This window comes from Giraffa tippelskirchi, chromosome 11 (assembly GCF_054371585.1).
Source record: "Giraffa tippelskirchi isolate mGirTip1 chromosome 11, T2T-mGirTip1v1.2.pri, whole genome shotgun sequence".
NCBI lineage: Eukaryota > Metazoa > Chordata > Mammalia > Artiodactyla > Giraffidae > Giraffa > Giraffa tippelskirchi.
In genome coordinates this window covers 135,831,237-135,859,070 of record NC_137285.1, presented here as the reverse complement: position 1 = coordinate 135,859,070, position 27,834 = coordinate 135,831,237, and the positions used below count along the sequence as shown (strand labels likewise).

Below are 27,834 nucleotides of genomic sequence, written 5' to 3'. Positions count from 1 at the left end.
TCAGCTGAAAAGTCCTCACTCTCCCTCCTACAACGTAGACTCAAGACTGAGCTTTCTCCCTATCTAGTTTGTGGACATCATTCATTCATTCACTCACTCATTTATGTCAGAAATAGTCATTAGATTTCTACTGTATATTAGCAGTGTTCTAAGGCTCTGGGGGTAATGAAATTTACACAAGACAAAGTCCTTGTTTTCACACAGAGGAAAAGGCATAAAATAAATATATAAGTAAGATAAAAACATGAATTCAGCTAGTGATAAGTGCTATGAAGTCCTTTTTTTCTCTCAAAAACAAGATATGGGAAATCAATGAGCATAGGAAATAGGTGGCCACTTTAAATTTAGGTGGACAGGTTGGCTTCTCAGAGGTAACATTGAAATGAGACCCAAGTAGGGAGAAAGAGGCAGGGGAAGAGCATCTCAGCCATAGAAAATAGCAGGTGCAAAGGCTCAGAGGTAGGTGCAGGTCTGGCAGGTTGGAAAAATACAAAGAAGTCTCATTGAGTCTGGAATGAGAGACAGGGATATGGAGGGTGCACCAAGAGGTCATGGAGGCAGGGCCCACCTCCAGCCTGCTTCCTGCTGTCTCCCTCCCCCAGCTACCAAGCCCATCCACAGTGCCCCTCGCCCTTACTAAGTGCCTGGGTACATCTAATTCAAGACTATCTGGGGCTGGATTGGAAAGTGATTCCTGCTGTGAGGGGGACCTTTTGAGAGCTCCACATGGCCTCCCCAGGAGAAAGCCAGCTCTCCTCCTCCCCACTGCAGCACCAAACACAGAGATTAATGAACGATTTCTCCGAGTGTCAGCCCTTGGGTGTGAGACTTAAACTCTTAATTCCAAACCATTACAACATGGGTATCTGATTGCTGCTGATGACTTCAAATGGTTTGCTTGTGAGTGCCAGGCATTTTTTGTCAATGAAGGATTTCTCTCCCGGATTTGGTTTTGTGTGAGTCTGATGTCTGCCAAAACTCCAGCTTAATTAAAAACAAGCTAGATGATTGAGAGAGTCATTGAAAGTCTCCATGAAAGGATATATCGGTGCTTGTGAGGAAAAGAATATTAAAGTGTGTGAATTAGAGGGTCAGAAGAGTGAAGCTACTGACAGCATGAGCTCTGGGTTTAAATCCTCTCCCTGGCCCTTGTAACTTATCATCTTTGGGCCTCGGTTTCCTCATCTGTAAAATGTGAAGAGTGATAGTACCTTTAGTTGTGGATGATTAAAGGCATCAGTAAGGTGAAGGGCTTAGAACAGTGCCTAGCAAGTTACAAAGAGGCAATGATTGCTTGCTTTTTCGCTATAAGAGCAACATCACTGTGCTCCCAGGTCTGAATTCTCAGTGGCTTGAGTCAGCCAGATATGGCAGTGGGACACCGAGGCTGACCGTAAGCTCAGGGCCTTATGTCTGTCTGTTAGTTCTGTCTCTTTTTGGAATCATACCACATTCTCAATCCCAAAGCATTCATCTACAGACAAAGGTCTTTGGTCCCAGAAGGGAATAAATAAATAAAAAAATGTAAACAGGGCATCATGAATCCATTCTTCTGCTGGAAAAAAACAAAAAACAAAACACAAAACTCAGGGTCATAGTGTGAGAGAGAGGTCCTTCTCCTGCACCTGGTCAGGGAGCCCCTGGGCTTGACACAAGGACTCACTGGACAATCAAAAAATCTAGTCCCTGGAAAGGTGTGTCTAGGTCTGTGTTTTCAAACTTCAAAAAAAAAAAATATTTTAAAAATAATTGACCTTTTAATATAAGTGAAATCTCACCAGGAACCCCAACACATTAAACCAAAAAAAAGTGTTGAAGAGGTGTACCTTCTCAGCTCCTCCTTTCCATATGTGACTGTCCCTGAAGCAACTGTTGGAATATTATGTGTAAAAAAAAAAAAAAAAGTACAGGCTTAGCTGTCAAAAGCCTCAAAGAAAAGAAGTTTGCATTAACTCCCTCAGTTACTCATCCTCGGGCACTTTTATCTTAATTTAATTTTTAAAAATCATTTGTGTACCTAGTTTTTTAAAAGTCAGTCTTAAAATGGAAAACAGCAATTTCCACTCTACTTCTTCTTACCCTTGAGTTGTTCTCCCCAAAGGCAATGACTTTTAACCTTTTTAGCTGTTTCTTTGGAATTTACCTCTTTATCTTGAAATTACATGCTTATACTGCTGATTCATGACTTTTCAATCTCAGACATTTATCTTTTGACTTTCTATGATGAAAGATAAGCATCCAACACTTTTCTTTAGCTCCTCCCATATCCCTCCACAACACGCACACTTGCCCTCCCCTATTCATTCACATAGAACTGCACCAGTTTTCCCTTAATCTAATATCAACTATTTACTTGATTACATCTATAAAAATATTGTTCACAGATGAGTCACATAATGTACCACAATTATATTTTTTCTCTTGTATATTTCTTCCCATAGTTACCTATTGACTTATTTTTCCTTTGTGGTTTTGTGTACCTAACATTAATTAATCTCACAAATTCTCACATAGAATTTGAAACTTCTCTCAATGAAATCAAAATCATCTAAAAGATTCAATTTTCTTTTGTTGGGAATACATATCTTACCGAGACCCTTGGTCCTCCTCCCTTCTGGATTGGTTTTTTCAGTCTGCTGTGCTGCTAGTATTTCAGTCTTTCTTTTATCATCATCCCAAGAATCCTCTGGGTCTTTCCTGTAGCTCAAATGGTAAAGAATCTGAGTGCAACACAGGAGACCTGGGTTCGATCCCTGGGTCAGGAAGATCCTCTGGAGAAGGGAATGGCAATCTACTCCAGTATTCTTGCCTGGAGAAATCCTCTGGAGAAGGGACTGGCAATCTACTCCAGTATTCTTGCCTGGAGAACCCCATGGACAGAGGAGCCTGGTGGGCCGCAGTCTGTGGGACCAGACATGACTAAGCAACTAACACTATCACTACAAGAATCCTCTGAACCTCCCTTCTCGACGGGATCCCTGGATCCCAGATTCTATGTCTTGATTTACTCCCCCTTTTCAGTGAAACACATCCTCCTGTAGCTTCCCAAAGAAATATGCTTGGGAAGTGACTTTTTTGAGAACATGTATACCTGAAAATATTTTTATTATATGCTTACACAATCTATAGTTGGCAGATCAATCGTTTTCCTTGCTGTAAATTTAATGGCACTTGTTAAATCCATGTATTTTGCTCTTTGCACAAAAGCTGAAGAATAGGTGTGTATATAACTCCACATATGAGGCATGATCCTCCACCTTTCTTGTGAAAGGATTCCTGGAGACATAAATATCTGACTCTGCGTACATGACACTCCATCTGTCGCAAGACAAGGCAAGAGATAATTAACCCTGTCCTTCATCCATTTTCACTTCGCAAACACTTGTGGAAAAGTGCCTACACTGTGTGCCGTGTACTGTGCTCAATGCTGGGACTTGTTTTGGTTTGGGATGATTAATTCATGTGTATTTATTTTGACAGGTTCACATGGAGGCCTCAGGCCATATAGCAACACTAAGACTTTTCTTTCAAGCTATTCTCCTCAACTAGGTCAGCTTCCCTTACTTTAGTCAGCAGACGCCAAACTCAATAGATGCGTCTGCCAAGAGAAGGGCACAGCAACGAACACTGGACTCTTGCAGGTGTCACTGGGCAAACGGCATAGAAGACCTATTGTCTAGAGTTGAGGGGCTCTGAGGGCTCAGGAAAAGCTTACCTCACCTGTCACGCAAAGAATGTACCAGAACCTCTGTGCTCCAAGGGAAGTCAGTGGAGCTCCCAGAAAACGGCCCACTCCCCCCTCGTGAGACCGACTGGAGGGGACCTCAGAGCAGGAAAACAGTACAGAAGATAGTATTACAGCAATAGCAACAATGACAACTATGATAATAATTGTTTTTATTTTGCTAATAAAGCCAGAAGGAAACACTGCTTTCATGTAGCTATTTGGGACACTCACCCTGTGCTAGGGACTCTGTAACATTAAGATAGAATGCTCACTTCTGCTTTGCTTCCCAGAGGTATTTTTCATTATCAGTAAGTAAAACTACAAGAAAGGGATCCAACCAAAATAAGAGCCATTGTGCTTAAAAAACACATTCCTTTCTGACCCAACAACATTACTCTAGAATTTATCCCTAGGAAATAATAAATGAGATGAAGTATCACTGTTAGAAACTATGATACAATGAAAGATGTGAGAAAAGATAAAATCTTAAAGATATTTACTGAAATACTGCTAGAAAATTAATACTGTTCAAAATAGCCTACATATTTCCCCAATTAAAAATTGGGGCAGTGCCTTCATTCAGCCATTAAAAATTATGTAAGAGAAACGTGTCCCTTGATGTAGAAAGATATTTATGATATATACTGTGTTTATATATGTATATGTGCATGAATACCTATGTGTGTGTATATAACTACATGTATTTCAAAAATATTGACAAAGAATATATCAGGAGTTAAGAGCAGTTATCTCTAGGTTGGTGGAGTAAAGGTTGGTTGGGCTTTTTTTTCTTCTTTCTTTTTTTTTTTTTGGCTTATCTCTATTTTCCACAATGCTTTGCTCTGCAATTAAAAAAAAATCCACCAAAAGGCATTTTGAGTATCTAGGATAAAAAAGAAAGAAAGGGCTTCAGCAAGCCAAAAGTAAACCTTGAGAGACGCTTTCCCCAGAGGCACAATTTCCCAGCAGCCTCCTCTCTGCGTCCCTCACGCCTGCAGTCTATAGTTTCTGTAGCACAGGCTTGAGCACACCTGGCTGGGCTGCAGGTGGCCCAGAGGTTAACTCTTGGCTGTGGCCGCAAGGGTCCCAGCCACCCACGTAAGTTGGTGAGTCAGGGCTTGTTTTGCGCTGTTGCAAGAAGCATCCAAGCATCAAGCCGGGAGGTCACAGAGAGGTCGTCTCCCATCAGGAGCCCATACAGAGGTGCTGATCTTGTAGACAAAGCCTTTCCTTAGGGCAGATTCTGGAAACCACCCCACAGTCCCCAGCTGCATTTCACATGCCTTCCAATTAGCTTATGGCTTAGGTACAGCCGTGTTCACATCCTTGAAACGTGGCACTATCTGCCCAAAATTAACTGCTCATTCTCAGAGCAGGACATTGACCATCACTCTCAGCTATAGATCACTTACTATGCACCAGACACCTTGCGAAACTCTCTATACACATTGTTTCCCACTCGTTATGGTTCTGCATGCCAGATGTTATTATATCTGTCTTCTCAACAGTGGAAACTGAACTCTGTGATGTGTCTGCCCTTCCCATGAAGCAACAGAGCCAGGATTTGAATTAGGTCTGTGGACTTCTCATACAAAAAGCTGCTTTTCCACCATTCTGGCTTTTGGTTGGGAGCCCTCATTCTGGCAGCAACCATATACTGCCTTGTGGGTGACCCTATTGTTTTTAGCCATGTCAGGAGCTACGTGTCCCTTCCTTTGGATCCCACAGAGTGCCCAGCAATGGACTAGAGCATCGTGGATGAGAGAAACTGAAGTTTCAGGCTAGTGAAATCAGATTTAGGGAAAATCGTAACTTCTAATCTTCCGCCTTGCTCCGTTCTCTGCTCCATCATCTCTCAGCAATCCTGAAGTAGGAGTTGTGCTCCTAAATGCCTGTGGTCATATTAAACATTCTTCCAAAGCTTGAGGTCATTCTTGGGCAGCGGCGGAGGAGGGCACCAAGATCTCCTGTGGCTGTTTCCTAATCCACCTGTTCTGCCTTATCACCCAGGTTTCTCCACCTCAGTCTTCAAGCCCAAGCTGTCTTTTGTTCTTCATCATTCCCACATCTCAGGCTGTGTCCCCACTGTGTCTGCCACCTGGATTGCCTGACACTGAGGAGATAATAAAGAGTTGTTGAGTAAGTGAATGCATCATGAGTGGATGAATGAATGCCTTCCCCTTCATTCAGTTAAGTCCTGCCCTTCCTCCAAGGTTGGGCTCCAGTCCCACCATCTCTGTGAAGCCTTTCCTCCGTTGCCCTGGGCCTCAGAACGAACGCTTCACTCAGAATACTTGGAACAGGTGTAATCACAGCGCTGGTGTGACTCAGCATGTGTTGTCTCATACATACGAGGTGTTTGTGCGTCCGCGTCCTGCTTTAGTGAATATATGGTGCTATTCAATGATTTTGGAGCCAGAGAGACCTGGCTTCCAGTTTCAGTTCCACCTGTGTGACCCGGAAAACTTGGCTTAATCTCTCAGGCTCAGTTTCTTAATCTATTAAAAAGGGACAATGCCCACCTTCTAAGTTGTCATGAAAGGGAAACTAAGAAGTGCCCTTTCTCAAAATGCCAATGCCAAAGAGTCAAATGACAAAATAATATGTAGAGTATGATCTCACTCTCTTAAAAGTAGGCATTTCTTTTTGTAGACTTACTTGCAAGTGTCTTGTGAGAGAATGTATGTGTAAAGTCTGAAAGAACACACACTGAACTACTAACACATACAGTTAATCCCATCATGACCGAATGGCATAATAGTATTTGTTCATGCTATGTAATATAGTATAATAGTTATTTGTGCAAATATTTATATCCCTCCCAACAAATAGGAACAATCTGAAAGGCAGAAATTGATTTTACCCATTAGGATGCTAAATTATGCAGTGGTAACCACCTCAAAATCTCAGATGTTGAAACAGCAAGGTTAGTTTTTTGCTTCTGTTGCATGTCCACTGTGGGCTTGGCTGGTTCTAAACATCAAAATCTCTAAGGGATGAAAGCTGCCAGACCAGTGCCATCTTGAACATTACCAGGTAGCACATGAAGGGAAAAGAGAGAGAGACAAAGTGTTTGCTCAGACTTCTTGTCTACTCTGAACTTAAGGAGGCAGAAAGATGTAATCTTCCCATGTGTCTGGAAGCAGCTAGCACCCAGAATATCTGAGGAGTACCCAGCTGATTCACCTGCTGACAGCTTCCTGTGTCTAAACCTGGGATGATGCTTGGTACACTGTGGTCACTCAGGTAGTACAGAAGATAATGCAATGCAGTAGAATTCAGGTGCTCTTTGAGGCTCTGGGGAAAAATATAAAAATGGATTAGACAGCCAATTTAATAAAAGATTAGTGACAAAATATACATGCTCAAGTAATTACAGTGGGTATGCTGACACACATAATAATATATATTATATTATCACATATCATATATTATCATATATATTATATTATATATATTATATATGTTATAATAGTATAATATTATAATATTCTATTGTTTTATATAGCAATTATATATATTATCTATATATTATATTATTATATATTATATATAATAATATATTATTACACATTATATTATTATATATGTTATATATAATATATATAACATATATAATAATATATATTATATACTATATATTACACTAATATTATAATATTAATATATTATATATATATTATAATACAGTATATATATTATTATATATAATATATAATATAATATTATTATATATTATATATATTGTTATATATATTATGTATATAATATATAATATATATAATAATATATTATATATAACATATATAATATTATAATATAATATGTAATATATAATATATACATTATATATTATATGATATATATGATTAATAATATATAATAATATATATTATATATTATATCATATATAATAACACATAATATAATAATATATAATAATATATATATAATATATATTATAATATTACATTTATAATTATATATAATATATAATATATATTCTATTATATATTATATATATTATATATTATATATATAATATATATAATATAGATATTATATATGTTATATAATACATATTATATATATAATATATATAATTATATTATATATAATATATAATAATATAAAACATATATATAATATCTATATTATTATATAGATATCTACAGATATCTATATCTATATTATTATATAGATATTATATATCTGTTATATATTATTATATATATAATACATATTATATATCATATATATAATATATTATATAATATTATAATATATAATAGGATATAATAATACATTATATAATATATTATATATAATATTATATATATAATATAATATAATAATATATTATATTATATATTATTATTATATATTATATATTGTATATAATAGTATAATATTATATATACTATATTATATATAATATGCTGCTGCTGCTGCTAAGTCGCTTCAGTCGTGTCCGACTCTGTGCGACCCCATAGACGGCAGCCCACCAGGCTCCGCCGTCCCTAGGATTCTCCAGGCAAGAACACTGGAGTGGGTTGCCATTTCCCTCTCCAGTGCATGAAAAGGAAAAGTGAAAGTGAAGTCGCTTAGTCGTGTCTGACTCTTAGCGACCCCATGGACTGTAGCCTACCAGGCTCCTCCGTCCATGGGATTTTCCAGGCAAGAGTACTGGAGGGGGGTGCCATTGCCTTCTCCGATATATAATATATTATATATATAATATAATATATTATATATAATATAAATTATATTATATATTATATACACGATAATAATATATAATATAATTTATATTATATATAATATATTATAATATTATTATAATATAATATATATATTATAATATATTATAAGTATAATAATATATTATAATATATAATATTAATACTGTAATTATAATTATATATTATATATATAATATTATAAAATTATATATATGATATATATAATATATAATATATAATATATTATACGTTATATATAATATATTATATGCTATATATGCTATATAATATATTATATATTATATGCTATATATAATATATAATATAATTATAATATAATATAATATATATTATTAATTATATATTATATATATTATTTTATATAATATATATAATATATATTATTATGTATATTATATATTTATATATATAATATATATTATATTACAATTATAATTATTATTATATATTATATATAACTAATATATATATTATATTATTATATATAATATATATTAATATTAACAACAATATATAATATATAATATATATTATATTACATATATAATATATATTACAATATAATATATAACATGATAATATAAAATATTATATATAATATATTATATATAATAATATATTATATATATGCCATATGTAATATATAATATATAATTTATATATTATAATATAATATATAATAACATTATAACACCTTATGAAAGTATATTAGTTTTCCATGGCTGCTATAACAATACCTTTAGCAGCTTAAAATAGCACAAATATGTTAGTTTACAGTTCTGTAGGTCAGACTTCTGACACAGGTCTCACTAAACTAAAACCAAGGTGTTGGCAGGATGCATTCCTTTCTGGACCACCTTGAATTCATTTCCTGCTTATTCAGTTTGCTGACAGAATTTAGTTCCTTGGGGTTGCAGGACTGCCATACCATCTTTTGTTGGCTGTCAGCTGAGGACTCTTGTCAGTTTCTAGTGGCTACTACATTCTTTGGCTCATGGGCCCCTTCCTCCATCTTCAAAGCCAGCAAAGTGGTGGGTCTAGACCTTCTTGTTTCACGTCTCTACATCCCACTTTCCTGATTTTTTCTTCTACCTTTTTTTTAAACTTTTTGTCTTACATTGGAGTATAGTTGATTAACAATGTTATGATAGTTTCAGATGTACAGCAGAGTGATTCAGTTATACCTGTGTGTGTGCATGCTCAGTCGCTTCAGTCATGTCTAACTCTGTGTGACCCCATGGACTGTAGCCTGCCAGGCTCCTCCTTCAGTGGGATTCTCCAGGCAAGAATACTGGAGTGGGTTGCCAGCCCTCCTCCAGGGGATCTTCCCGATCTTCCAGAGATCAAACCAGTGTCTCCTGCATCACAGGTGGATTCTTTACCCACCGAGCCACCTGGATAGCCCCCAGTTATACCTGTACATACATCTATTCTTTCTCAGATTCTTTTCCCATTTAGGTTGTTACATAATATTGAGCAGTGTTCTCTGTGCTCTACAGTAGGTCCTTGTTGGTCATCCATTTTAAATAGAGCAGTATGTACATGTCCAACCCAAACTCCCTAACTATCCCTTACACTCACTCTTCTCTCTCTTACGCTTTTAAAGATACAGTGATCAGATGGAGACGACCCAGATAACTCAGGACAATCACCACATCTCAATGTCTTTAATCATAACTGTATCTGCAGAGTCCCTTTTGCCATGCAAAGTGTCTTTTTCAGTGGTTCCCAGGAACAGGGCATGGATGTCTTTGGAGGACTATTTTTCTTCTTCCCACAGGGAGTTTTAAAAACTATATATACATAAATTAAATTGTATATATATGCATATGTACATGTATATATATTTAATTATACCTTAATATATTTTGTGGTGGTGGATTCCAGGCTGAGGGTCAAGCACACACAAGGAGAACAGTGAGTCTGTGCCTGTTGTGTTCAAGGAACCAAAAGTGGGTGCCTGTACTAAAGGAGTGAAGCCTCGGGAGACACAAGGCAGGACAGGAGGGTGAAGCAGACTTGACTGGCTGACATGCTAGAAAAAGCGCATGGGGGCTGTGAAATCAGACAGACCTGGGTTTGAGGCTCAACTCTACCACTTAGCTGTTTGATAATGAGCAAAGTGACTTAACCTCTGTGAACCTCAACTCCTAAACTGTGAAAAGAAGCTGCTAACAATAATGCCTATTTCATAGGGTTGTTCAGAGGCTTATTTATGATAACATTTAAGGTGTTTAAAATTTAATGAAGGGTACCATTATTAATATTACCAGCCATGTCTTTCCTGGCTGTGGTTGGGTCACCTGCCCTGAAGGGCAGAGTCTGGGGGAACCAGACAGGTGGGCTGCAGGAGAATTCTTCCCAGCCTCCTCTCCTACCTCTAAAGCCAACCCCATGGATTGCATGGATGACTTTCCCACTCACCAGATGCCCTTACTGTACCTTAAGAGAGAGCCTGCTTCTACAAAAACTCTCTCTCTGTATGCTCTGAACTTGCCCTGATACTGTGGTTAACCATGATGAACAAAAAGGTGGTACCAAGACCAGACCTCAAAGAAAATTATGTTCCCATGTCCTCAAAGGGGTCTTAGGCACCTCTTCAATGCCCAGATGCTTTTACCAATTCATTCTTCTATGATCCAAGGCAGTGAGCTTGATGTGTCCAGATCTTCCTTTCTCAGTCTAAAAATTCTGGGCCCTAAATATAGATGTGGACGTCACAGATAATTGAACTCTGGTCAAATGTTCAGAACCCATCTTCAGAGAAGTGGGGAAGGAATAAATAGGCTTTTGTGTATGTATGTATGTGTACATAAAGAGAGCAAATGTGCTTTGCAGAATTATTGATTTTGATACACTTTGTAATTCTAAGCTGAAAAGCAAGTGAAAGAGGGAAAACACATGTAGCAGAATTAACAGTGAGTGCCCAATTCTGAATTTTTTCTGCAAGGCTATAGCTCATCTGTGGTTGTGGTGGTGGTTTGTGAAAGGAACAGAACAGGGTTTTGAGCCCAAACCGCCCCAGATGACGCAGGTGGCAGGTGAGAGCAAAGCCACACCCTCTGCCCCATGGTGAAGGATGACTTTTTTCATCCTAACAATGTAATAAGTAATCATTTTAGAAGGTACAGGTTACTAAACAAGAAAAAATTTATGTACTGACCTACCTCCTAGATAAATCACAATATTTTACAACATCCTTTCCATTTTATTTCCACACAAATACTTTTCAATTTTACCAAAATAGAATGACTTTGCATATGCTATCTTGAGAACATGAATATTTATTAAGCACCTGTATGTCACCTCCTGAACCCTAGTTTCCTGCTCTGTAACTCAAAGGTATTTGTAAACTAGTACTACAAATATAAACATAGTCAACACATGTTAACAATGATCATATCATAAACAAGAATCATAACTATTATTGTCTTGCTTAATCATTACAGAAACTCTGCCAAATTATTACAGAAAAAACAGAGGCTTGGAAAATTGTTCTGTAATCAACCTACATAACTTGGAAGGAGTGAATTTACAAAAACCCAAATTTATTTGATCCACAACCCAAAGTCAGTGCTTCCCTAAAAGATGAAAAAGAAGAGAGAGCAAATATTCCAAAGGAGATATTTTTTAGTCTAGGATAAGACAGTTTGCTTCAGAATCTTCTTTCATCAGCCACATTAATTCATAGCCAATTTTTTCCACCCAGATTAATTGCTCCAAATCTTCCATTTGGAGAAGGATCTGCAAGAAAATCACTATTCAAGACGGCTTTTCCAAACTGTAGTCACCTCCACTTTTGCCTGGTTCTCTTGACTTCTAGCTTTGGTCAATTCCTTTTTGATATTAATAACTTCAGCACAAATAAGAGATCTTCCCACAACCACTCAGTTCCTCCTCAACCCCTTATAAATGCTGTGGAATTAACAATTGAGCCCTTGCACCTCCCGAGCTCCTCATTGGAGCACAAAGTTGAGAACAGATTTAAATGAAACTCAACTATCATTGTCATCCATCTGCAGTTCATTTGATTTCATTTGTTGGGTTCCCACAGCCCTCCTGGCTAGAAAGACTTGGGCAGGTGTCACCCTTGCTGCCCTGCTTCACACACAGATACACGTGCATGTGTGCATGAGCACACACAAAGACACACACACAAATGCACCCACTGAGCCACTGTGAGTCATGTGCCGGAGTCTCCCAAAATCTGGCACCTCAAGCTGGGCTGGAGAAGGCAATGGCAACCCACTCCAGTACTCTTGCCTGGAAAATCCCATGGACGGAGGAGCCTGGTAGGCTGCAGTCCATGGGGTCGCGAAGAGTCAGACACGACTAAGCGATTTCACTTTCACTTTTCACTTTCATGCATTGGAGAAGGAAATGGCAACCCACTCCAGTGTTCTTGCCTGGAGAATCCCAGGGATGGGGGAGGCTAGTGGGCTGCCGTCTATGGGGTCACACAGAGTCGGACACGACTGAAGCGACTTAACAGCAGCAGCAGCATGCTGGGCTGGTCCAGATCATGCCAGGTAGAGGTTGGCTTGACACACAGTTTGGCTGTCCGAGGGATGTAGATTCAGGTGGAATTAATTAAGGTTAAGGGAGACCTGGTTTCCAGCTCCTAATTAATACGTTGCGTCTGCATCCAAGTGTGTTGCTCCTCTTAGACCAAGACCAAGTCCAAGCAAGACAAGGGGCATGAGGCTGCACTGGGACGAAATTCATGTTTACATGGCCTGTGGGGCTGTGTGAGGAACTTCTGCCCAGAGAGCTCCATTGCTAACGCGGTTTGTCTACTGATGCTGACAGATGCCTGGAGTTCTACCATTAGAACTTCATCCCTGTGGATGAAAGCTTCGGAGTAGCAGAATATCATCTGTTAAAATGCACATACTGGGACTTCCCTGGCAGTCCAGTGGTTAAGACTTCACACTCCCAATGCAGGGAGCACAGGTTCAATCCCTGGCAGGGGAACTAAGATCCCCACATGCCCCTGCGGTGTGGCCTAAATAAATAAATAAAATAAGATGCACATACCTGTGGGGGAATAATGTAAGGCTTATTAACCAGTAATGCATTCATGTAAATTATTGCATTGGATGGCCTCATTATTTAACATGGCCCTTGGGGCATCAGGACACAGAAGTTTGAATGGGAGGCTTTACCAGGATAACTGGAATGAGGAGTTAGAGAGCATTGGACCCTGGGGAGGAAGGTATGAGAGTAGGGCTGACTTCATAAACTTGATTTCCACTGGCTGGTGGGGTGACTGAGCTGCAGACACTGCTGGGTGACCTTCGGCAGATCCGTGGCCTGACTTGGTGACTAAGCCACACCGTGAAGGTGATTGAGGTGACCTACAGCTCCAGGCAGCTGGGTGAAGAATTAATTAATGACCATGAAAGGGACCTGAAAACACCAGGTTCTTTGACATGCGAGGCATGATTATTAAGTCATTAGGAGGACTGGCTAATTATTATTTCAAAAGTTGCTGGTGGAAGGGGCAACCACCTGTTGCACTCCATGGGAAAAACTTTGAGAAGGCTATGGGATGGGAAGATGGAAGGGATACAGGTGTAGCCCTCACCACTTGCTCTCAGCCTATGATGGAAAACTGGTCTTTCTGCATCCAGAGTAACCAACTTGTGGTACCATGCTGGTATGTGTTAGGATGTATGAGGACCAGCAGTCTGCAATGAGTTTTCTAGACTTCTGGTTTGGCTGTCGGTCTTTTCACCACCATCCTCCCTGGCAATTAGTTCTCCCAGGAATTAGGAATACCAAGCACTAACAGGAGGAACTGGTCCTGGCAACTCACACCCACCATCCTTTTTTGGATGGCCCGGGTGGTAGGTGTGACCAAGTACTCCAGAGACCAGATAGGGAGGTGGAGCCCAAGAAAGGTGTGGTTAAACTCAGCCACTAGAGAGATGTAGGATCCTGTGCAAGTTATTTCGTTAAACTTCTGCGCTTCACCTTCTTCATCTACAAAATGGGGTCGAAAGCCCCATCTTAACTTCCCTTCTCTGAGGACTGGTATTAAGACCAAATGAGACAACAGATACAAAAGTTCTTCATGTAGCATAAAATGTTAGTAGGATACCATCTTTGTAACTGATCTTTAACATCAATATCTGAAACTGTACCTATTTATTCCAGAAGCTTTATCAAACTTTACTTGGAGATTGAGAAGTCTTTAAGTTTGACATGATGAATGAATGAAGAAGAAGATGCCTCAGGGGTATTATGTGAAGTTGTATTTGATCCATTGACTCTCACCCAACTGTCTGCCATGAGCACCTAAAATTTTGAGCACTTATCGGTGTTTCCATTAAAGGATTTTCCCTCTTGAAGGTTCATCTTTAAAATGCCTACTTAATAGCCAACATGACAACAAGATGGAGGAGGAGTGGGAGAATCCATGTTTATCTACTGATGCATTCATGTTTAGTCGTGTCCGACTCTTTGAGACCTTGTGGACTGCAGCCTGCCAGGCTCCTCTGTCCATGCGATTCTCCAGGCAAGAAAACTAGAGTGAGTTGCCATGCCCTCCTCCAGGGGACCTTCCTAACCCAGGGATTGAACCTGCATCTCGTATGTTTCCTGAATTGGCAAGCGAGTTCTTTACCACTAGCACCACCTAGGAGGTCCCTATCTATTGATAGATGAATACAAATTGGTTCATTAGATGAGCCAGTTTTCCACCACGACCCTGACATATGGGACTTGGGGTCTGTAACTTTTAATGAATGGGAGGAAGAGTTCAAGGAAGCAGCAACCATAGAACAGCAAGAATGCTTGGTGCCCAAAAGGTTCAGAGAGGAGAATCCTATAAAGAGAAGGATGAAGAATAGAAACATGTATTGCTAATACTATTAAGACTTTGTATATGGAGGTGAGGGGTGGGAAGGAGGTTCAAGAGGAAGGGGACATATATATACTTATAGTTGATTCACATTGTTATACAGCAGAAACCAACACAACATTGTAAGACAATTGTCCTACAATTAAAAATAAATTTTAAAACAAAGCAAAAGACTTCTGTATAACCCTTTAGATTGGAGCTTTTGTGCATATTTTCTCTCCAAATCCTCACAGGAGTCTGGTACGTTATTATTAATATTTCCTTTCTAGAATTATTTCCTTTTTAGAATTCCTTTCTATTATTTCCTTTTAGTAGAATAAACTAAGATCTAGAAGCTTAAATGATAGATCCAATATGTGGAGACAGGACTCAGATGCAGGTCCTGAGACCCCAAGTCTGTGCTTTTCCACTACATCCTCATGCCTGCACTTCACATTTTACCTGGAGAGAATGCTCTTTTCTAATTTCAATTTTCCCAGCCCTAAAGATTTTATCTGTCCTCCTCTTAGAGAATGACTGGGACATTGGGAATGTTCTGTAAGTAGCTGTCTCCTTTCTTCTCCTTTCCTTTTTAGTAGGTCATGTCCAATCTGTTCAGTGGAGGAATAATAATAGTAGTTGACATCCATGGAACATTACTATGTGCTGGCTGTTTTGTCTGTAGTATATCTAATTCTCACCACAATCTTTAAGATAGGTCTCATATCCTCAGTCTATAGAGACATAGACCAAGGCTTCCAGAGTATAAACAGCTTGCCCAAGGTCAAAACAGCTTACCAGGTGGGACTCATGTTAAAGAACTCACCTGCTGATGCAGGAGGTGTAAGAGATGCATGTTTGATCCCTAGGCCAGGAAGATCCCCTGAAGAAGAAAGTGGAAACCCACTCCAGTATTCTTGCCTGGAGAATCCCATGGACAGAAGAGCCTGGCAGGCTGCAGTCCACGGGGTCACAAAGAGTCAGACACGAGCACGCAGCAAACAGAAGGGCCAGGATTCAAGCCCAGTCTGCCAGTCCCTAAAGCCCATGTAAGAGGCATTGTCATCAGTACACAAAAGCCATCAATTGGTATATTTTTTCTTTTTTTTTTAACTATCTATTCTCAAATTTCTATGAAAGCTAAACCCTTAGAAGCCACTTTTACTTATAAATACTTCTATCCATATTTTAGTGGGGCCCATGAGCAAGACTTTCTCTATGTTATACATCTAGAAGCAGCATTTCTGTTTCCTCTAGTGAAGGGCATTTTCATCTTTACTAGGTAAAGTGGTATCAACTGAGATAGCTACCCTAAGAGACTGTGAAAAAAAAAGAGAAAAAAATTGCTTGCTCTACTTTCTAGTCAAAAGTTAGCTTTGTGAAAGTTTTTATTTTTTCCAGTCTAGTAGAGTAAAATGGAGTCTCAGTGTGGTTTTTGTCTGTATTTTCCTGATGACTGATAAGATTGAGTGACTTTTCATGGATTTTGGCCTCTTCAGTAAAAACCCCTATGCATAGTTTCCGATTTTACTGTTGGATCATCTATTTTCTTGATTTGTGCAAGCTTTTTATATATGAGATAATCTGGCTACCAATTCTTTGTGGATTACATGTATAGCATATATTTTTTTCTCATTTTGTGGCTGGCATTTCACTCTATTATGCCCTTCAGTGAACATATTTTACTTTTAATATATTATATTAATAGATTTTAAAAGGTTTTGCTTTTTGTGTCTTATTTAAGACATTCTCTGCTACTCTGAAATTACATAATCTTATTTATATATTATCTTTAAAATTTTTTAAACACTTAAACACAGCAACATTTTTTAATGTTCTCATTAATTTTAGTAATTTATTAGTAAATGCTTTTGGGTTTTCTGGGAGACAAAGATTTTGTTGTTGTTGTTTAGTCACTAAATTGTGTCCAGCTCTTTTTTGACTCCATGGACTGTAGCCCACCAGGCTCCTCTGTCTGTGAGTTTCTCAGGCAAGAATACTGTAGTGGGTTGCCATTGCCTTCTCTAGGGTATCTTTGCAATCTAGAGATTGAACCTGTGTCTCCCACATCTCCTGCTTGGCAGGCAGGTTCTTTACTGCTGAGTCACCAGGGAAGCCCAGACAATCATATCATTGACTAGTAGTAATATTTGTGTTTCTGTCTTTCAATACTTATATATATATATTTTTTTAATTTGTTTTTCCTGATCTACCATCTTGTAAGGACCTCCAGCAGAAGGTTCATTAGAAGTGGTGATGATGGGCTGCCTTGTCTTGTTCTTGATTTTACCATTATATAGGATCTAGGTTGTAGATTTAATTTGATAAACTTTATTTTTTAGGATAAAGAATTTGCTTGTAGAATAGATTTAATAAGATATTTTTACATGACTATGTGTTAAATTTTACCTGTTCTTGTTCAGTCTCTATTAAAGATGTAAGTTCTTTTTTAATCTTTTAATGTGGTGAGTTATATTGTTTTCCTAATGTTAAATCAGCTTTGCATTCATGGTATAGAGTCATGTCATTTTTATTCAGGGAGAAGGAAATGGCAACCCACTCCAGTATTCTTGCCTGGAGAATCCCAGGGACAGAGGAGCCTGGTGGGATGCCGTCTATGGGGTTGCACAGAGTCGGACACAACTGAAGCGACTTTGCAGCAGCAGCAGCTGCATTTTTATTCATGTGATTTACTAAAATACTGCCTCCACACTGAGTGAAATTAGTTGTACTTCTCTTTCTCATACTGCATGTACCTGGTTTTGGTATTAATGGTTATACCAGCTTCATAAAATCAGTTGATGAGTATTACCTCTTAGCCTATCCTCTAAAAGAGTTTACACAAGAATTAGAATGATGGATTCCTTGAATATGTTTAATAGAATTTCTTGTAAAACCATCTGTATCAAATTTCTTTTTATTTGGGGGTAAAATTTTAACTCCTGATTTGTTATCATTAATGGTCACAGAGCAGTTCAGATCTGTAATTTCTGCATAAATGGTTTTGTTGATTTGTATTCTTTGGTATTCATAATTTTGGTCCATTCTGTCTACAATTTCAACTTTGTCTTATCATCATCGTAGCTTTTGCTGCATCTCAGTTTGATCCACTTTTGTTATTTCTAACTTTTTTAAAGGTCTTCTTCCTTATTTTTTTTAATCCCTGTTGTCTTTTCTAATTCCTGGATTCTTTGACGTTTACTACAGCGATTTTAGCTATTAATTTCTTTATATTTATCTTGCTTATAATTTATTGAAATTGAACTCTCTGAATCTAATTGGTTTATTTCTTAAAATATGGAAAAATTTTAATTCTCAATATCTTCTTAATATTGCTCTCTACAAATCTTTCTATTCTCTTCTACTGCAACTCCAGTTAGATATGTTAGCTTTTCCCAATGTATCACTAACCCAGTTTTCCCTTTCATTCTTTTGTGTCTCTATACTTTTTTCATATTTTCCACATCTTGATCTCTGTAGGCTATTTACAACTTACTGACCAGAGATGTATTAATATGTCCTTTGTTACCCAAACCTTGTTGACCAGAGGCATTTCAATATTCACCTACATAGTAAATTGCCAACCAAAGGCATTAGTTTCTGAAAAAATCCCTCAGTCAATAATGTGTTAAGACAATTTCTTTAGATCTGTCTTTAATTCTATAAGGATTTTGACCCATTGCTGTTTTCTTAATTTCTAGAAGTTCTATTTTATAAGTATCCAAATCTGCCTGCTCATCACATTCATTCATCACATTTAAAAATATTTTAATTAATTTTTATGGTTGCTTTACAATGTTGTGTTAGTTTCTGCTGTACAGCCAAGTGAATCAGTTATACATACATATATATCCACTCTTTTTTAGATTGCCTTCCCATTTAGGTCACTGCACAGCATTGAGTAGAGTTCACTGTGCTATACAGCAGGTTTTCATTAGTTATCTATTTTATATATGTAGTGTGTTTAAGTCAATCCCAGTTTCCCAATTTATCACACCCCTTTTCCCCTCTTAGTATCCATAAGTTTCTTCTCTGTATCTATGACTCTATTTCTGCTTTGCAAATAAGTTTGTCTCTACCATCCATCATGCTTTTAATATTTAATTTTTACTCAGTATGAGCCAAGTATGGGCCTGTTTTTCATTTATTGTGGCTTGTTTTCTCATGTATATTGGAAGTTTTATTTGTGCGATATTAAAACATTACCTATGGGTGTTCTTTGTGCTCGGGTTTAAATGGCAATCCACCACAGAAGATTAGTATTTTCTCCTGCCAGTTACTCGAGAGAATGAACTCAGGAACTACTTTTGATATTTGGATTGAAGTGTTTTTATAAACACACAGGTAGTATGAATTTGAATCCAAGTTCATATGATGACTTACTTATGAATAGAAACTCTTGGAGGAAGCAATTTTTCACTTTACTCAGAGTCATAGCTGAAACACACCTTGCTCCTTGCCAACCTGCTTACTGGGTAGATATTGTTTTCCTAGATATTGTTTCTCTGAGGGAGCAGTCCTCTTGGGGTCCTGATTTTATATAGGAATCTCTATTCTGACTCCTACTCTGAGCAGTCTCAATTCCTGTCTTCCTCCTCATGTGTTACAAGGATAGTTGTCAAGAACAAACAAAACACTTTAGGTTAAAAGTTCTTGGAGAAGCTGCCAGATTTAGTGCTTAACTGTCTGGGACTGTATTGCAACTTTGGATTTAACTTCTGAGGGGTTCTTTTCTTGAAAAATCTGCTTGATTGCTTTAAATTTTTTTACTTTACCTTTTATCCAGCATTTCTCATTTTTCCCCTCTCTCTTTTTTTTTCCTTTTTTTTTTTTTTCATCAGAAGGATTTTACACTATCCAGTCCTCTATATTTCTGGAAATAGAAATCTCCATAACATATTCCCATCTTCTTCTCAGATGGAGAACCCTCACTTATCCTTAAATTCTCACTGAGATGTCTTCTCTTCTGGGTAACATTCACTGTCTCTCTCTCTCTCTCTCCCTCCAAAAGCAGAATAAATGAGCCCATTGTCTGTGTTCTCAAATACTTGGAACATACGTCTAATAAAGATCTCCCACATTTTTTATGATAGTGATTTGCTTATCTGCTTCCTCCTACTGTTCTGCAAGATCCTGGCAGAGGATCTTGTGTTTGGTATTTAACACAATGCTGGACACAAAATAAACACTTGAATGGATATTTATTTGAGTGTGAATAAAGAAATAAATAAAACATCTTTATTTACCAAATGAAGTCCAAACTCATTAGCATATCATTCAGGTACCTCCACAATCTAACTGCGACCCATGCTTCCAGCCTTATTATTCAATTAATGCATTATTAATGAGTGCATCGATTCTCTATTAACTCATTCATTCATACATTTATTCATTATCCAAGTACTTTTTGAGTGCCTATTATAGGCAAGACTCTATGCCTAGAAGTGGGAATATCTTCATGATCTCAGTCTTTGTGGAATATGTTAGAAAAGGGGAGCAAATATTAACAAGTAATTACATGATACTTAATTACATTGTGATAAATGTTATGAAGGAGAGTTAGGAGCCCTACAAGATAATGAAATGTGATGTGCATGTGGGAAGAGCATCCCAGGTAGGAAGGCTCTGAAACAAGAAAGCACCTGGTGAATATACCCACTGCTACCTCTCACCAACTCTGCAACAACAGCAAAGGGCCAATCCTTGTTCCCTGAACAGCTCCACAGTGATATCTGGGCTCAACTTTTCCCCTCTGCCTGATCTGTCCTTATTACTCATTTATCCCCCTCCACCTCTATCTGTCAACATATAAGGATCCTACTCCTTTCCCAAAGGTTTTGTCCCTGAGGTCTCCCTTGATCTGGAAATGATTTTACTGCTCCTTGTTCCCACTTGGTATCTCCAATTATGGTGTTTATCTTATGATTCAGTTATCTATGTATGCAAACTACGTGAGGGCAAGCAATATGTTTTATTCAGCTTGATGGGTTTGTGCTTGGTAAAATCTCAATTTGGCCACAGTTTACTTCTGTGGCAAGGTTATAACCAGATTGTGCCAGACCAGAAACCGCAATAACGTCAGAAAAGAACTTCAAACTGGTTTACCAAGAGAAGAGTTTTTTTAAAAACCAACGATGCCAAACCACAAGTTCACAGCGTTTTGGACAGGTAGCCAAGACCAAGACATTTTCAAGCTTCCTTAGCCCTATGAACCCACTGATATGGTATGAAATAAAAAACCCCAAACTATGTAACTTGATTTGGTCATGTTGGATAACACCAACTATCCAGCTCTGCAGGCAAGGAGTTAGTGTGAAATGGTTAACTTTTCCCTGCTCCTTCCATAAGGAATAGATCCCAAGTGCCATCTGCCCCAACCATGCTGGGTTGGAGGACAAGATATCTTGGGTGGGTGTACACTTAGGTAAAATCAAAGCAAAATTTAAAATGAAGACCAACACACCATATTTTTAAATATTTAAAATTTATAAATTATAATCACACACAGTTAATTAAAATATGTTCTATCTTCCTACCTTGACAAATAAACCCTGAGAACAACATAGAAGACGAGGTTCAAATTTGGAATTCTCCAGCACTTTGCAACGTGGTGCTCTAGAAAAACCAGTCCCTACTATTTTCCAGGAACCCTCCTCCCCCTGACTCCATCCTACACCAAGTGTCTTGCATACACATAAGTGTAGATATCCTAGCCCACGCATTCAAGCTGCACCATACTTCTCACAAAGTGGCGCCCATTGACTAACTATCCCAGGGGCAGAGTTTATCCTCAGGAACAGTCCGTACTAGGGAAGAAGGCTGGGCAATCTCCAGAAACAAGTGCAGGACCTCTTGAACAGGGAATTATCGTATCTAGAAGCGTGGTCTTGAAGGAAGGATATGGGCTTCCGGTGAGCTCCTTCCTTTGGTCTCATGGACCAGGTGTCCTAGCCAGACAAGGGCCAGACTAAAGTCTTCCAGAGGGTAGGGCCTGGGTCAGGAACCCCTCTTATTTGCAACTAAGGGTCAGTACCATAGAAAGTGACTACAGTCTAGGTACTAACAGTGGTAACAAAGAGGAAGGCAGTTTCCAACACTTCACACTTGGATACACTGGTAAAACCATGACCAGTGTATCTTAAAATATCTTCTATATTTACATTAACACCTCAGATGAACTCATTCAGTTTTATGAATTTCAATATCACCTCTATGCAAACCAAAGCTGTTATTGCCATCATATCTACAGTATAAGAATTGATACAGGAAGTAGAAGGCCATTGAAACTAGAAGAAAAGTTGGATCTACTTTAAAGAATGAAGAGAAATGAAAACTAAAACTAAAGCCCAAGAAGTATAAATAGTAAAACAGTATTAGTGATAAAATTAAATCCTAAAAAAAATCATTTAACCCAAAATAAGGCACTACAAGGGGAAAGAGAAAAAGAGGAACAACGAACACATGACATAAATATAAATCACAGGATAGTGGAGTTAAATGTATCAAATTGATAATGATATTAAACATAACTGGTCTAATCACTTGACTTAAAATGCAGAGTCTTTCAAAATAGATAAGAAGGTAAGACACAATTAAACTATGTCTAAAGAAACATAATTTAAATAAAAAGTCACAGGTAAATTAAAAGCAAAATGCCAAAAAGTGGTACATCATGAAGCACCAAGCAAAAAATATCTGGAATGGCTATATTTTTATCAAACAAAAGAGAATTTGCAATAAGGAATATTCAGTCAGTTCAGTGGCTCAGTCATGTCCGACTCTTTGTGACCCCATGGACTGCAGCACACCAGGCTTCCCTGTCCATCACCAACTCCCGGAGCCTACTCAAACTCACGCCCATCGTGTCAGTGATGCCATCCAACCATCTCATCCTCTGTCATCCCCTTCTCCTCCCCACTTCAATCTTTCCCAGCATCAGGGTCTTTTCCAATGAATTGGTTCTTCGCATCAAGTGGCCAAATACTGGAGTTTCAGTTTCAGCATCAGTCCCTCCAATGAATGATCAGGACTGATTTCCTTTAGGATGGACTGGTTCACTCTCCTTGCAGTCCAAGGAACTCTCAAGAGTCTTCTCCAACACCATAGTTCAAAAGCATCAATTCTTCCACTCTCAGCTTTCTTTATAGTCCAACTCTCACATCCGTACATGACCAATGGAAAAACCATAGTTTTGACCACATGGACCTTTGTTGGCAAAGTAATGTCTCTGCTTTTTAATATGCTGTCTAGGTTGGTCATAGCTTTTCTTCCAAGGAGCAAGCATCAATTTCATGGCTGCAGTCACCATCTGCAGTGATTTTGGAGCCTCAAAAATTAAAGTCTCTCACCATTTTCATTGTTTCCTCCATCTATTTGCCATGAAGTGATGGGACCAGATGCCATGATCTTAGTTTTCTGAATGTTGAGCTTTAAGCCAACTTTTTCACTCTCCTCTTTCACTTTCATCAAAAGGCTGTTTAGTTCTTCACTTTTGCCATAAGTGTGGTGTCACCTCCATATCTGAGATTATTGATATTTCTCCCAGTAATCTTGATTCCAGCTTGTGCTTCATCCAGCCCAGCATTTCTCATGATGTACTCTGCATATAAGTTAAATAAGCAGGGTGACAATATACAGCCTTGACGTATTCCTTTCCCTATTTGGAACCAGTCTGTTGTTCCATGTCCAGTTCTAACTGTTGCTTCTTGACCTGCATACAGATTTCTCAGGAGGCAGGTCAGTTGTCTGGTATTCCCATCTCTTTAAGAATTTTCCACAGTTTGCTGTGATCCACACAGTCAAAGGCTTTGGCATCAATAAAGCAAAAGTAGATGTTTTTCTGGAACTCTCTTGCTTTTTTGATGATCCAAAGGATGTTGACAATTTGATCTCTGGTTCCTCTGCTTTTTCTAAATCCAGGTTGAACATCTGGAATTTCACAGTTCATGTACTGTTGAAGCCTGGCTTGGAGAATTTTGAGCATTACTTTGCTAGCATGTGAGATGAGTTCTTAAACAATGATTGTTTGGAGGAAAGGTTATTTGTCAATGAAGACAACTTTAATGAGTTTCTTGAAGAGGTCCTGAGCCCTCCATTCAAACAGACAATACTCCTGACGCCACCATTAATTGAAGTTCTTCAGGTTACTGATAGTTGGACTTAAATACATGCAAAGTTGCAAGAATGCAGTAACTCTGAGCAGCTTCATGAAAAAGAAGAGTCAATGAAGGAAGTCCTCTAACAGAAAAAGAAAATCTAGGACATGCTACCACCTCAACAACTGATTCTGATTCATCTGTAGCAGTCACAGTACTAGAAGCAGACAGTTGTGGTTCAGCTGCATGCTTGCAACAAGGGGCTCTTAATGTTTCTCAAAAGCTGTTTGCAAAGTCTCAGCAACCTAAGTCAGAAAAGGAACCTGAATTTATAAAAGACAAAAGTGCCGCTTATGCAAATGAAAAAAAAAGATAATTTAAAAGAACCAGTAATAACGAAGAGAAAGAATTGGATGTAAATCACCCACCTTCATTTCTGAACAAAATTGCAGTTCACAATATACCTGATTTTGACCACATAAAGGAAACCAGTATGCAAGATGGTAGTGATCAGGAAGCTTCCATAAGCCTCTTATCCCTATCCATCAAAGGGCACAATAAAACCACAATCACAGAAAACTAACCAAACTGATCATATGGACCACAGCCTTCTCTAGCCCAATGAAACTATGAGCCATGCTGTGTAGGGCCACCCAAGTTGGATGGGTCATGGCAGAGAGTTCTGACAAAACGTGATCCACTGGAGAAGGGAACCACAAACCACTTCAGTACTCTTGCCTTGAGAACCTCATGAACAGTATGAAAAGGAATATTACCAGGCACAAATAGGAATTATTTTATAAAACTGATCAAATCATCAGAAAGTGAAAGTCACTCATTTGTGTCCGAGTCTTTGCGACCCCATGGACTATACAGTCCATGGAATTCTCCAAGCCAGAATACTGGAGTGGGTAGCTGTTCCCTTCTCCAGGGGATCTTCCCAACCCAGGGATGGAACCCAGGTCTCCAGCATTGCAGGAAGATTCTTTACCAGCTGAGCCACGAGGGAAGACTAAGAATACTGGAGTGGGTAGCCTATCCCTTCTCCAGTGGATTTTCCCAACCCAGGAATTGAACCGGGGTCTCCTACATTGCAAGTGGATTCTTTACCAGCTGAGCTAGCCGAGAAGCCCTAAATCATCAGAGTTCGGTTCAGTTCAGTCCAGTCACTCAGTTATGTCTAACTCTTTGTGACCCCATGCACTGTATGTAGCAAGTCAGGCTTACTTGTCCGTCACCAACACCTGGAGCTTGCTCAAACTCATGTCCATCTAGTCGGTGATGTCATCTAACCATCTTATCCTCTGTCATCCTCTTCTCTTTCTGCCTTCAATCTTTCCCAGCATCAGGGTCTTTTCCAATGAGTCAGTTGTTCTTCGTATCAGGTGGCCAAAGTGCTGGAGTTTCAGCTTTAGCATCAGTCTTTCCAGTGAATATTCAGGACTGATTAAGACCTAAATAATGCTATCAAGCTAACCTGAACTAACTGGGATTTATAGAACAACAGCAGAATATACTTTTCTTCTAATATTCATGAAACATTCACTAGACCACATTCCTGGTCAGAAATCTGCTTCATTTATTTTAAAGCATTGAAATCACACAGAGGTTGTTTTTGAACAAAATAGACTTAAATTGAAAATCATAATAAAAATATATGGATAATGCCAAGTTTGGAAATAAAGCATTTGGAAAATTTAAAATATATTTTAAATAATTCATGGGCCAAACAAGCTATCATAAAAGAAATTGGAAAATGTTTAACTGAGTAAAAATGACAACAAAATATATTAAGACCTGTAAGATATAATTAAAGTAATGCTTAAAATGAAATTTTGGTGGCTCAGAAGATTAAAGAATCTGCCTGCAATGCAGGATACCTGGGTTTGATCCCTGGGTGGGGAAGATAGCCCTGGAGAAGAGAATGGCAACCCACTCCAGTATTCTTGCCTGGAAAATTCCATGGACAGAGGAGCCTGACGGGCTACAGTCCATGGGGTTCCAAAGAGTTAGACTTGACTGAGCAACTAACACTTTCACTTTCACTAAAATGAAATTTACATTATTAAATGTTCACATAAAAAGGAGAAAGATCCAAAGCTATTTGTCTAAAATTTCAAATTAAGAAGCTAGAGAATAAGAGTAAATTAAACCCAAAATAGCAAGAAGGAAGGAAATAATAATGATAAGAGAAATCAATGAAATGGAAAAATGACAAACAATAGAGAACATCATGAAACCAAAATCTGAGTCTTTGAAAAGATTAATAAATTTGGCAAATCTGTACTGATCAAGGCAAAAGAGAAAAAGTATAGATTATCAATATCAAGAACACAAGATGAGTATCACTGCAAGTCCTACAGACATTAAAATTATAACAAGTTCATATAATAACCAAATCTAAAGCTACCAAAAGTATCTTAAGAAGAAATTTTAAAATCTTTATAGTCCTGTAACTGTCAAATAAAATTACTTTATAATTTAAAATGTACCCACATGTAAAATTATGGCCCAGATGGCTTCATTGCTGTATTCCAACATTTAACTAAGAAAGTGTATCAACCACAAAGCATGTTTCAGAAGGGCTTCCCTGGTGGCTCAGAGGGTAAAGAAATTGCCTGTGATGCGGGAGACCCAGGTTCACTCCCTGGATGGAGAAGGAAATGGAAACCCACTCCAGTATTCTTGCCTGAGAAATTCCATGGACAGAGGAACCTGGTGGGCTCCAGTCCATGGGGTCACAAAGAGTCAACATGACTGAGTGACTAACACATTGATTCATAAACATGTTTCAGAAAACAGATGAGGAGAAACTACTTCTCAATTCATTTTATGAAGCCAGCATTACCGTAATTTCAAACACAGATATTTCAAAGAGGAAAAGAGAGCAAAAGCAACAGAGAAGTATTTCTCGTGAACACAGATGGAAAATCCTCAACAAAATTCTAGCGGATTGAATTCAGCAATATATAAAAAGGATAGTATATTATGGCTATATGTGATTTATTCCAGAAAAAAAACCCACGATGCTGTAGAAATGTGTCCATTTACATAGAAGTACACTGGCAAAGAGACTGGAGGAAAATATCAGGCCATAAAGAGTATCTCTTAAAGGGGAAATTATATAAAGTGTACAAACAGAAAAGAATCTCAGTGACTTCCATACGTTTGATGGAACCATCTGATTCAAGACCAGAACAATGACTTTCCATATAAAAATAACTATTGGAAAGACATTGTTGAGCTCAACAATAAGATGTACTAGAAACACAACAAATGTAAAGTTATGAGTGTGGTTAAAGTCAAAGATGCACTTGGCTCTGGATCCTGAAGCACAGAGTAACAGCTGAGAGTCTTTTCCTGGGAGGTAAAAGGAGCAAAAAGTTTCATCTAATAAGTATCACA

The 27,834-nt window shown here is 38.1% G+C and overlaps 1 pseudogene; it reads left to right on the top strand.

The window, feature by feature from the left end:
- The window catches only part of LOC145525287 (protein kintoun pseudogene), a 50,167-nt pseudogene extending 25,155 nt beyond the window's left edge, over positions 1-25,012 (top strand).
- The last annotated feature ends 2,822 nt before the right edge of the window (positions 25,013-27,834 follow it).